A 13,554-nucleotide genomic window follows, 5' to 3' on the forward strand; every position below is an offset into this window, starting at 1 on the left:
GATTAAAAATAACTTATTTTGTCGCCTACCTAAGGTAAAGGAACAACGTTTTTCTACACTGTTGGTACATTTTACTGTTCTAAAGTGATTACGCGTAATATTTGAAGCCAGGCCCTTGACAGTGCTAAAATTAATACGCTTAATGCGTAAACGGAAAACATGAAGCGCCTACAAAGTAGAAAGCGGTGGTGAAGTTTCAAATGTATGAGTTGTGACCAAGAAACTCTGCAGTATAGAAGCGAAAATTCCTTAATAGTGGCCACAAAAGAAATCAAGCATTTGGACATTTGGGGTTAAATGAACAATTTTACCCATCACCCTCATTTTGTATGCGCTATTAAAAATTACATTTTCGTTTTGAAAAGATCTCTTGCTCTTTTTAAACAGTCAGTAGAACATTTCAAATATTCAAAATAGATCCCTCAACACGTACCCCTTTTAAATAATTAATTTCATGATAAAATGTTTCCGGAAAATCTAATTTTAAATCGTGTTTTAAACAATAAAAACACAACTTTTTTTACCACATTTTTGCCAACCCTGGCAAGGACCCTTTCTTACACCTTCAAATTCTAAATTTTAGGAGCTCTTGATTTCGTCTTTTCGTGTTTTTTTTCTCAATACGTTTTCGTGGTCTGTTGGTCAAGCTGTATGATACTCGCTTTGGGTTCAAGTGGTCCCTGGTTCTAATTCCACACGGACAATTTCTTACACCTTGAAATTCTAAATTTAAGGAGCTCTTGCTCTTTTTAAACAGTCAGTAGAATATTTCACATATTCTGTATTGGTCGCTTAACACGCACTCCCTTCAAAATAATTAATATCACAAAATAATTTCGGAAAATCTAATTTGTTCTTGAAAAAGCTCAAATATGTTATTTTTCAATTAATTTGGAGGGAATAAATCGATTAACAATTAAATAAGTTGATTGAATTAAATTGTGATTAAGGAATAAATTAATATAAATAAAGAAAAATCGCAATGTCGGATCTTCAGTCAATTGACAAACGTCACTCTCATCGTTTGTTTTTTCTGTCTTGGTCCAAACCAAGACCATTTTGTTTAATCAAGCAGGCTGTGAAAATAAGCGCCTTGCGCTAGCGGGAGTAGTGGCTTAAATGGAGAGCCGCGATGTATAATATATTTGACTATTAGATCTGCAAGAGTGATTTTAAACATGTTTAAAACTAGGTTTTTTTTGTGTTTTTTACTGTTTTTTTCTACTTGTTTAAAAAACAGTTTAAAACAACAAATCGTGTTTTAAACAATAAAAAACACAACTTTTGTTTTTTTTAAAAAAAACTCAATTTTTGCCAACCCTGGATGATGGGTGGTTGTGTTTCTTGCGATTTATGTTTAAAATCGTTTTACAAATACGATTTGTTAAAAAAGCATAAATGTCCCGAGGATACACAGCCCTTTATTTGTTTTCGATGCCAAGGAGAAGCTCTTCATATAACCAACGAGGATATTTTAAAACGTTGCGACAAATGCCACCGCTATTTTTTCCCCGGCCAATGTTTCGAAACTCATTTAATTAACGGGACCTGTGACAGTCAAAAACGATGTTTAGAATGCGGGCATGTTATGGGGGAAAATCACGATTGCCATCCCAAATGCTCTCAATGTAAAATAGTTCATCCGCCAGGGGAACATTTTGTTATGCCTTTGGAAACCAAAATGAAATCCTCGCGGTTTATTTATTACGACATTGAGACTATCGTAAGAAATAATATCCACGTCCTCATTTTATTAGTTTGCGACGTACAGACTGACAATGGTTTTGAAACCAAAATTTTTTAAGGCCCCCGTTGCGTTGATCAGTTTTTAAATTATTTATTCAGTGTGGAACAAGTAGTTTTACCTGGCCAAATACGTAAGACGTATCAAGCGCGCGCGCTTCACTAACACACAAAGTCGTAGCGCAATATGCAAAAGCTTTTGATAATTTCCTTATTTTAAACGCTTTAATTCATGGGCATGTGACACCAGGCATTATATTTGATGGTAGTAAAATACTTATGATTCATCTCGAGGGACCCCAGATTATATTTCTTGATAGTTTTAATTATATTAGTCAGCCTCTGCGTAATTTCACAAGCATGTTTAGCCTTGGCGATGTTGCGAAAGGATTCTTTCCATTTGATTTTCATACCGAAGAAAATCATGATTATATTGGCGCCATTCCCGACGCTTCGTACTTTAACGTTGCTCAAATGAAAGCCAATGATTATCGAGATTTTCAAACTTGGTATGCGTCGAAGGAAGATTCTATTTATAACATCAAAGAGGAGCTTATTAAATATTGTATTCAAGACGTCCGAGTTTTAAGACAAGGTGTCGAAGCTTTTAGGAAGATTTATGTGGATTTAACAAAACTAGACCCTTTTTGTCTAAAAAATATTACTTTGGCTGGTGCTTTAACTACAATCTATCTTAACAACTACTATAAACCATATAGCATGGGTATTGTGCCGGCTAATGGGTACAACGAGAAATTTAATCATAGTCAGATTAGCTTAAAATATCTTGCGTGGGTAGAGAAAACGGAAAATATAAAATTGCAAACGGCTTTAAGCTATGGAGGAGAATATCGCATTGGCCCCTATTTAGTTGATGGCTACAGTCAAACTCCCCCAAAACTTTACGATTTTCACGGTTGTTATTACCATGGTTGTCCCTGCCAAAAACTCAATGTTTATAATAACCAACTCAAGGCCACCAACAGATTTCTGTACGAACGGACTCTAGATCGACAATTGTTTATTAAAGATACAATGCCCGGCTACGAGTATACTTCTACATTCGAGTGTCAATTTGTTAAGCTTTTAAAAGAAAACGCCGAAGCTAAGCCTTTTTGCAAAAGTTTAACGTTTCTGCCTCAAATATCAGCTCGTAGCGCTCTCTATGGGGGACGAACTGAAACTTTTGTCCTTAACTGCCACGTGCAAGGCGAGGAGAAAAATTTTTACAAGGATAATATTTCTTTATACCCGAAAGCGATTGTCCATATCCCAGCGGCCACCCCATTATTTACAACAGAGATTTTGACAAGTCGCCAGGGTGGTATTTCGGGATTATGAGTTGTCGTCTGTTGGCCCCCCAAGATCTTCACATCCCTTTAATTCCTTTTCGCAACAGGGGTAAATTAGCTTACGCGCTCTGTCGCACGTGTTTAGAATTACGAGCGGAACTCTGCGATCACACTGTCAATGAGCGGGCTTTTGAATCAGTCTAGCCAACGGTAGAAGTTTATGCCGCTTTGGAGTATGGTTATAAGATAATAATAATAATAATAATATATTTTATTCTTGACGTGTTCAAATGTACAATTTAAAAATTGGCAAAGTCGTTACCGACTTTTATGCCACAGTGTTTTTTTTACATATTTTTAATAGACGTTATAAATGAAGAGAATATGTTAGTTGAAATACAAAGAAATAAATATGTAGGGAAATGCATATAATATGAAAAGAAATCGTTTCACTTTGTTATTAGAGCATTGTTATCTTGGTTTTGAATGAACTTTCGCGCAACATTTTTGAATGCAGTCAGGCCCATTTGAGTTTGGGGATGTAAATCATTGTAGAGTTTAACTCCTTTACAGAATATTGAGTTCAGTTTAATCGAAGTACGGGCAGGTAGGACAAATAAAATATAGTTTTTCCTTGTGAAATATCTACTTAATTTACTGTATTCAAAAGGAGAGTAATCTCCAGAATATATACTTTTATATATAAAGATCAACATTGAGAAACTATATATTCCTCCGATGGGGAGGATGTTAAGGTCGATAAAAAGAGGTTGAGTGTGGGCCATATAAGGTTCGTTTGCTACTGTCCGAATAGCTCTTTTTTGTAGTATAAGGAGTCGATTTAGATTTCTCTTTGATGTGTTTCCCCAAATTGATATACAGTAAAAAAATGTGAGTGTATAAGAGTGTAGTATAGTTGTTTTTTAATCTTGGCATTAAATATGCGATGATTCTTATATATGAGAAAGCAGCCATAGGTTACTTTTTGTGCAACTGCATCAATGTGATTTGTCAATTTTAAATAGGGGTCAAACCAGAGGCCTAAATATTAGTACCTATGTACTTCATTAATAGCCACACCATCAATAGTGACAACCTCGTTATAGGTTCGTGGTTTGTTTATACTTGAAAAGATCATATATACTCTTTTCTCGTTATTTAAGTCTAGAAAGTTATCCGTCAGCCATTTTTTGATTTTGCACAGGTAGTGGTTCACCTGTGGCACTATTTCGGATATGTTTGGGCCCCCTACTAAGAGAAACGTATCATCTGCGTATAGTGTAAGCGAATCTTTGTCGTCAGTTTGCACGAGGTCATTGATATATAGATTAAATAGTAGTGGCGATAGGACCGAACCCTGTGGCACACATTTTGCTACAATTCGTACCCCAGACATACACCATTTAGTCTAGTTTGGGTTTGCCGATTTTCAAGAAAAGATCTTAGCCATTTTTGGCTACTCCCTCTTATTCCTAAAATTTCCAGTTTGGACAGAAGCCGCTCATGCTGTACTGAATCAAAAGCTTTGCGCAAATCCAAAAAGACACCTAACGCATATCTATTCTCGTCCATATGGTCTATAATTTTTTTGTATACACTAATTAAGGCTGTTTCACAGTTCGAATTTTCTCTGAATCCAAATTGTTTCCTCGATCAATGCCGACTCAATTTATAAAGGCCCATGCATGGTGCCTCGGGAGTAGGGGACCGGACCTTTTATCGGCCGCCTCTCCCAGGAGCTAGGTGGCGCTTTCTGTTGTATAAATATTTGAATGAATTTAAAGTTCGCGCACAAAGATATTTTGGCGCCAAAATGCATGATACCTTAAATATCCGTTTTTACTAGCATAATTTTTAAAATTAAGAGGAAATACGACTATATGATGACAAGAAAAAAATTGTTACCCTAGAAATTAACATATATCATTACAAAAATTATAATATCTTATTAATGACCAGAATTAACATTTTGTAACAAAGCGGTATTATCACAATGAAAAATATCACACTCTTCCCCTTTAGTCTACATTCATTTAAACTTTATAAATCCCGTCCCTAATTATATTTCATAATATAGGAAACTTAAACATAAACTAGTTAAATTTATTAATTTACTAGCCTTTGCGAAAATTATTTCCTCCACATCAAAAACAGTCGAGAACTCCGTTTCCGAAGTGTCCCTATACAGTCGTATACTCAAAGAGGAGGGAAATAGTTCCCTCCTCTTTGGTATACTCCCCCCCTCAACCGAATAGCCGTAGTTTCCCTCACTCTTAATGGCTCTTACACGGCGCGAAAACATTTTGAATCCTCTGTATCGAAGAGCGCCAAGTCGCTGTGCGGCACTTTTTGGCGAATTCGAAAAAGCGAAAATAAATTAAAAAACCGAGGCATGCATGGGCCTTTATAAATTGAGTCGGCATTGCCTCGATATTAAATTGAACCTAGTGCAGAAGCTAGAGAGTCTAACGAAATAGCATTTTTCAAAAATTTTGGCAAAAATTGTTAGTATCGATATGGGTCTATAGGAATTCGGGTGGTTCGGATCCCCTTTCTTAAAGATTGGGGTTATGACGGCTAATTTTAAACGATCTGGATAGGTACATGTGTTGAATGACTGATTTATTAAAAACGTGAGGGGGTATACCAGGTATTGGGCAGCTTCTGTAACAACTTTCGGGGCAATGTCGTCATATCCAGGGGCAGAATCTTTTTTCAGAGTTCTAAGGATAGACAGGATTTCCCTCTCATCTACGTCAAATAGCGCCATAGAGTTGGGTAACCTTTCCATGTGGTGGAGGTTAAAGTTGGAGATAACAGATTTATCAGCAGGTGGCGTAAAAAAATTTTTGAAGTCGTCAGTAGATGCTGTGGTTTTAATTACGGTATTTTTTTATTCCTATTGGTTAGATCATTGATTAACTTCCAGGTTTTTTTGGGATTGGTGCTGGACATATCTAGGGCTGCTTTGTAGTAATTGTTTCGCGCATTTCGGGTGAGATTATTACAATGGTTACGGGAGACTTTATAGTTGTGAATATTAACATCTGTAGGTCTACGTTTTGCCAGTGTCCCCAATCGATTTCTGGTTCTTAAGGCTATAATAATTTCACTTGTTATCCATTTGTGCGAGTCGTTAGTTTTTACTGTGTAGTAGGGGAAACATTCATTATATCCTTGTGTAAAGAGCTGAGAGAATATATTGAAGGCTTTGTTACAGTCGTCTTTTTTGTAAGATTTTGTTCCATTCAATTGGTCTTAGATAGTTCATAAAATTGATTATATTAGATCTGGAGAAGTTGCGTATTTGCATTAATGGTTTTCCTAAGTTGATTAGTTGCACATTGAATTGTATTGGAAAATGATCGGAAGAATCGATATTATTTAGCACTTTTGGGTTAATTACAATGTTACTGTAGCAATGGTCAATAAGAGTCGATGATAAACCTGATATCCGCGTCGGTTTTGTAACCAACTGTTTTAAGCCGTAGCTCTGGGTTAGATCTAGGATTTTATTTGCCGAAGGGTTTTTTCTAGGAGATTAATATTAAAGTCTCCGATAATAACTTTTTTACTAGACGGGTTTCCCAGATTTCGTTAGACGGCCTCGTATTCATCGAAAAAATCTTCTAGATTATTATCTGGCCTATAGATAACTGAGAAATAAATGTCTTTTATCTTAATGGAAAAAACTTCACAGCATTCCTTCATAATACAGGCTTTTGTTACTACTTCGAAATTGATGTGATTCCTAATATAGAAGCCTACGCCACCACCTGTTCTCTGCATGCGACCACATCCTGCAAACGTATAGTTCGGGATGGGGTCCGAGTGTGGACCTTTAAACCAAGTTTCTGCTAGAGCATAGATATCGGGTTCTTCACTATTTTTATCACGGGAAGCTAACATTAGATCAAAAACGTTGGCGCTAACACTTCTAAAGATTACTGACAACATACGAAAATTTTATTTTTTGAACGAAAATTGGCATAGTTTTTTTTTATATTATTAGTGATCGCTCTGAATTATTTTTTCCGAGGCGAAGTGATATGTGTATGTACTATCACCTATCTTAATCTCATTTGTAGACGTAAATTTGTATCTATCTGCGCCTTTGTTCTTTTGTGCGAATTGTCGCAGTTTGAACCTAGCTAATTGTTGATCCGTTGTATAATCGTGATCAAGATATATCTGGGTTCCTTTCAATAGGACGTTGCTTCTTAGGAGCATCATTTTCTCATCGTATGTGTCGGCCTTGTAGACTACGGTTCTTGGCTTGGTAATTGTAAATGGCCCTTTCCTATACACTTGTGATGGTGTGACTCCAAGATTGAACTGTGATCTATCATGGGTTTCATTCGCTTTTATACTTTAATTTTCTTACTAATTTTTTATTCCTGGCCAATTGGCAACGGAATAAAACAGCTAATGTTTTACCTAAAAAATAAGCGATAAAAAATTAGTAAGAAACTAACGCGAAAAATGGACGATCGAATTGCAGTTAGGCGTCAGATAGTAGAGTTGCATCAACAAGGATTATCAAATAGATTAATTGCAAGGCAGTTGAACGTTTCTCGCGCTGCAGTAGCTACGTGGGTAGATAGATTCCGCAACAATGAGTTTAATGGTGGGGCGGACTTAGAACGAGCCGGAACACCTACGGTTTTGTCTGCTAGAGATTCGCGTCGTCTAGTTAGAACCAGTAGAGCGCAACCATTTCTGACAGCCAGAGGCCTGCGAACGGAACTGGAACTCCAAGCAAGGATTATTTAAAATGTCTAAGGATAAAACGCACACACAGATCTCTATAGTAAGGGAATGTTCTCTAGTTGTTCCGAAATTTTAACTCATCCCCCTCTTCTCCACCTACTGTTTTGGTGCGTCAAATGGAAAAGAAATACAGATATGGCGCCACCTATCTTATTATCGCGAAAGCATAGACGAAAGAGAGATAGTTTTCGAAAGCTGTATAGTTCTATTTCGAATTGTTAACGGTCGTTAAGAACATTTAGCTCCAGATTCAAGAATGAGGTTAGTTCCTAAAATTCGTAATTTAATTTTAATAATAGATTAGAGCAAACATTCAGTTCAAGAATATATGAGGCGAGTTTACACTAATATAGTTTAAGAGGAAAGGCCAAGGCCTTGTTTGAATACATCGGCTAGAGCAGACGCGAGAGAGACAAAACTTTCAAGAACCCGGTCACGTGTTGACGCTTCAAAATATTGGCTTTCCGGTTTGCCGATTGTCAGGGCCGGATTAACCACTAGGCAAGTTAGGCAATTGCCTAGGGCCCGGATATCTGAGGGGCCCGTAATCAGCTAGTTTTCCAAAATTGAGAAAATGAAAAACCAAAAAATATATTCCCCCTCTTTCTCTACCAAAACATAACTTCACTGACACCATGGAAAAGCCAGGTGAGATGTAACGGCAGCGTAATGTTGGAAAAACCGTTACCCAAAAACATTATGGCAATTTATAAAGGAAGAAAGAAAAAGACGAAAAGAAACTTAAAAATTCAATGGAAATGTATTTTGAGAAGTCGTAATCCTCGGAGAAAGAAATTTCATTTTGAATTGTGTTGTTACTGACCGTCATTAAACACTGGGGTTGCATTGTATGATTCCTTGAGAAGCTTTATTCGGGGTGGTCGTGATAATTTGAAATATTTTAAATAATTGCTCAGCTCACAAAAGAGATAATTTACAAAAGTAACGAAGAAACTGGAAAAAAATACGTAAATATGTTAAAGGCGCAGGAAAGAACAAGGCGACCCGACCCAAGGGTTGGGCTCGTAATAGTAGCCACATCGTACAGTACTTGACAGGCGTACAGAAAATTTAAGTGAATAGCCCTCGATGCGCTACCTGAACTGTTTTAAAATGATTACTTCATTTTTTACTTCTGTTATAATTATAATAGTGTGACACGAACGAAAAACGTGAGTACCCCCACGATGAGCATCCTTTAACAGTGTTTAAACGAAATACCCGTAAATGCCCATTAAAAGAAGTACAGAAAATGAGAGTGAATAACCCCTCGTTGCCCTAACAAAAATAATAACCCTTAATCCTTACTTCAATAAATTTACTTACATTATAATTGTAATATTTAGGGCCACAAGTTAGTGCTTTTTTTAAATTCTTCTCGATTTGTGGAGAAATACACGTAACTTCTAATAATTAACATCTCCTTAAGGCCATTCTAAATTTAACGTCGGAATATACTTCTTTTTGCTTTTGAAAATTCCCTCGATTTCTTTGAATTTTGATATTGGGGAGCGGGATTGAAAGCGTGAAACCCTTATTGTCAACTGGTGACAGGAATTTTAAAGGGAGTATTAAACCTTCCATTTTAATTAAGGTAACACCATAATCCTTTATCTCGCTATAAATATGTTGAGCAATCGTAAAACACAATTCAAAATGCTAACCCTTACTGATACAATTAAATGCAGGGGCGTCGGAAGTGTTTTGAAGTTGGGGGGCTCGGGCTCCGATGAAGACCAGGGAGGATGTATGGGATAACGCCCCAAACCTGCTCCGGAGCGTCTTTTGAAAGCTGTTGTCGTAATTTACACAAGTTTTATTTTAAATAGTATAATTATAGATATACACCGGGGATGAGGCATGAGACTGTAAGACGATATTAACCTGGAATGAGACTATGCATAAGGTATTCAGGGGTGATACTCACTCATACGCTCAATTTTAGTTGAATAAGTGACTAATTAATTTAGAAATAGAAAGCAAAAAGGGACTAAATAGGGGTAAATCAAGCTATAAAAAGGGCCACTTGAAATGAAATGTTTTCAGAGATGACCAATTTAAAAGATATTTTAAAGGTCGGAGTCGTAATTAAGCCCAATCTATGGTCTTAGATATTTCCAGTCAAAAGAAAGGTCACCTCATAAAAGGTCTACGGCGAAATTGAATTAAACCATTTTGGAGCACAGCTCAGAATGCAAAGTAATTGATGTCGTTTTAAATCAAAACTAAAACATTCATTTGAAATGGATTGATTATAAATATTAAGTTAAATATTTGATGAGCGAGCGTAGCGAGCTCCACGATTTTGGACTTTGATCAACTGTGATCTCGCTATTTTTTCGTTTAAACCGTCATAAGACAAATATATTACGTTTAACTTTGTGGTCGAGAAGATAAATAACACCGAAAGACTCAAAAATCCAAAAAAAAAATGGCAAATAGTAACTAATTTTTGGAAAAGTGACTTTTAGTAACCGAATTTGAAAAAAGTGACTTAGTATCAGCCCTGGACCGTATTTCTCAAGGGGTGAGACTACTATTAAAGAAATTCAGAAAATATAGCTAAAATATGCTTTACAATTTTTTGTAATGCAGTAGGTCTTAAAATATAGCAATTTTTTATTTTTAATCTAAAATTTAATACCTAAATGAATACAAAGTAAGAAAATTAAAAACCAAATGTGAGGGGGCTGCGCCCCCTCACATTTCGTTAGAGCAGGGGCTTGAGCCCTTCCTGCCCCCCGGTTCCGACGCCACTGATTAAATGCAATGCTTAAAGTTACTATTAAAATGCCCATCCTCTTAAAATACACGAACCAAACGAGGCCAAACTAAGAGCCTCGTCGTAGATGTACATCATACGATGTGGCTAAAAACAAACTGAGTGGACGGGGGCGCTTTCAAAATAAAAGTGTTTTACGTCGTATCTAATGACAAATACTAAAAAACAATCTGAAGTTAACAAGGACACTGATGAAAAGTTCAAACCTATTTTTATCATTCATGCCCCCGATGAATCTTTCTCTGGAGCTTTCCAAGAATTGGCAGAAACGTATTGCAATGATTTAAATTTTGAAGAGCTTGAAAACGAACTGCTACATTTCAAGCATTTCGTGAAGAATGAAGAAAGCAAAAACCCAGAATTCTTTCATTCCTTTATTCGTACCAATAATATCATTTCAACTTTTCCAAACTTAGAAATTGTTTTGAGAATTTAGTTGTGTTTGCAATGCAAGTGGCGAAAGATCCTTTTCAGCTTTAAAAAGAGTGAAAAACTACCTAAGAACCACATTAGCCCAGTAAAAATTAAATTCTTTATCTTATATATATTGAAAAGGATTTACTAAACGACTTCATAGACTATGAAGAGATAATTGATAAATTTCTTGAGTTAGAATGAAAGAAATTTAACTATTGAGTTCAAAAAGAAATTTAAATATGCAGTTAAGTGTTAAGTCAATTAAAGGTATAGAAAATAGTATGTCTCTTAGATTCTCTTAAACTGTGGTCTGTTGGGGGGCTGGGGGCCCGGGTCTAAGGCCTTGCCTAGGGCCCAAAATATTGTTAATCCGGCCCTGGGAATGTCGGAACCCTCGGCTTCTCAACATTATCCTTGCTGTGTATATTTTTCTGATAATTGTTCAATAAGGTTTTTTACCTTGACAAGATGCTTTAAAACTTACCTTTTTTGTGTAATTGCTATTCACGAATTCGAGCTTATACCAAAGGTCATACACGCCCGAGTTAATACGAATATGTCCAGATGGTTGAGTAAATATTTGGTACAATTGCTTTCTGATGGTTTTCAGAAACATACGTGCATTTATTTTATGATATTTTCAGTAAAATTGCGATTCGGTCTTTTCACGTTTTGAGTCGCATCACCCCGTCATGGCCTCTTATTTTACTGACTCTAAACAGGTGCAAAATATCCTTGGCACTCTTCGTATAACTAGCTGCAGTTAACAAAAAAGATTTCACCTTTATGACCATGCGTTCTATTTCTAATACAATAAGTTTGTAAATATCCGTTGTTCCTAAATAGTCGTTGCACTTAAATCGTCGCTTTAAAACACACTCGAAGTTGACACTTTCATTTAACGGGCATTAACACTACCAGTAGAACTGCAAAACCTTGGCTTTTGGAAGGGCTTGCAGCTAACTGACAAAATAAATTAATTGAAACGTTGCAAATTTTTTCTTCAATATTTAGGTTTCTGGGCTCACGAAGTCGGTCGCATGGTAAACGTAGAGCTTCCCTTGGTTCCTGTCCATCATCAATATCTGATAACGTCAACCATTCCCGAAGTTCAGCAACTAAAGGTTCGTTATTTAACGGAGGTCGGCTTTTTAATGCAGGTTTTAAAAACGCAATTAAAAAATGCATCATTAACGTACTTGTTTAATGCTTACGTCTATCAGTACACTTTTCTATATCGATAGTGATATTGCAATGGTCAAATCACAAGTCTAATAGGAAGCTTCTATTACCTAACCTAACCCTATAGCCGAATCAAACCCTACTCTAACCAAACCTAACCCTAAATCTATGCGGGAATGGGTTATGGTAAAAAAGGGCAACTAAAATTTAGATGTAAAAACTGTGTGCAAATGGGCCATGAAAACTGTTTGGAATAGGGCTATGATTCTCGAAAATTGTTTGGAACTAGGCATTGTCGATTTGAACACGTTTTCCATTCCTTTAATAATACCTAAAACACTAAAGTAATTTCTTAATTATTAGAAAGAATTACAAGTTATAAGACATCTGGAAGGATCCCTCTACTTGAGACAAGAGAGACGGTTTATTGATTGGCCCTTACGAAAACCAACACAAAATGCAACTGTGCGAAGATTGGGCCATCGACAGGCGAAGTGGGTGTTGGCGATCCGGTGGCAGGCGAAATGGATGTTGGCGATGCGGTGGCGGGCGAAGAAGATGTTGGCGATCCGGTGGCGGGCGAAGAAGATGTTGGCGATCCGGTGGCGGGCGAAATGGGTGCTGGCGATGCGGTGGCAGGCGAAGAAGATGTTGGCGATGCGGTGGCAGGCAAAATGGGTGCTGGCTATCCGGTGGCAGGCAAAATGGGTGCTGGCTATCCGGTGGCAGGCGAAATGGGTGCTGGCGATGCGGTGGCGGGTGAAGAAGATGTTGGCGATGCGATGGCGGGCGAAGAAGGTGTTGGCGATGCGGTGACGTGGCTCTTTCTACTGCCAAGAAATATTTCTTGAAAACATTTCCTAGCATTGTTTGCTAGTCCTGGGAATGGTATTTCTCTGTCCCTCCAGTAGTCTACGACAAAGTTTTTGTTTTGTTGTGATTCTTTTGCGCTCATTTAAATATTCATCGAAGACTTTTCTTGAAGATGAAATTGAGAACATTTCTCGTGGGCTTTCCAAGCCGTCAAACAGGGAGCAGCTTGTTTCCTCTCACTAGTTTCTCGAATTCGTTTTATCTTGAAAAATGTTTATCAAGAGCATCAAGATAAATTCTTCGGCTTTATCCACATTCACTGTGCTAAAATCTGGATATTCATCCCTCCGTACTAATAAATTGTAGCCTGTGACCATTTCATTGATCATAAGCCAATTGCCATTAAACACTAACATATGACCATATGACTTTGCAAAATACTCAATATTAAAGATGAACGTTTTCGTCTCGGATGAAATAGAGCCGATACCATAAACCTTTCTTCTCTCATATGATTCGAAAAGATTGAAAGATTTGTCCGAAAGGTTCCAAACC

This window comes from Phalangium opilio, unplaced genomic scaffold (genome assembly GCF_054372755.1).
Source record: "Phalangium opilio isolate 3A_F unplaced genomic scaffold, DU_Popi_V2 ptg000094l_1, whole genome shotgun sequence".
NCBI classification, from domain to species: Eukaryota; Metazoa; Arthropoda; class Arachnida; order Opiliones; family Phalangiidae; genus Phalangium; species Phalangium opilio.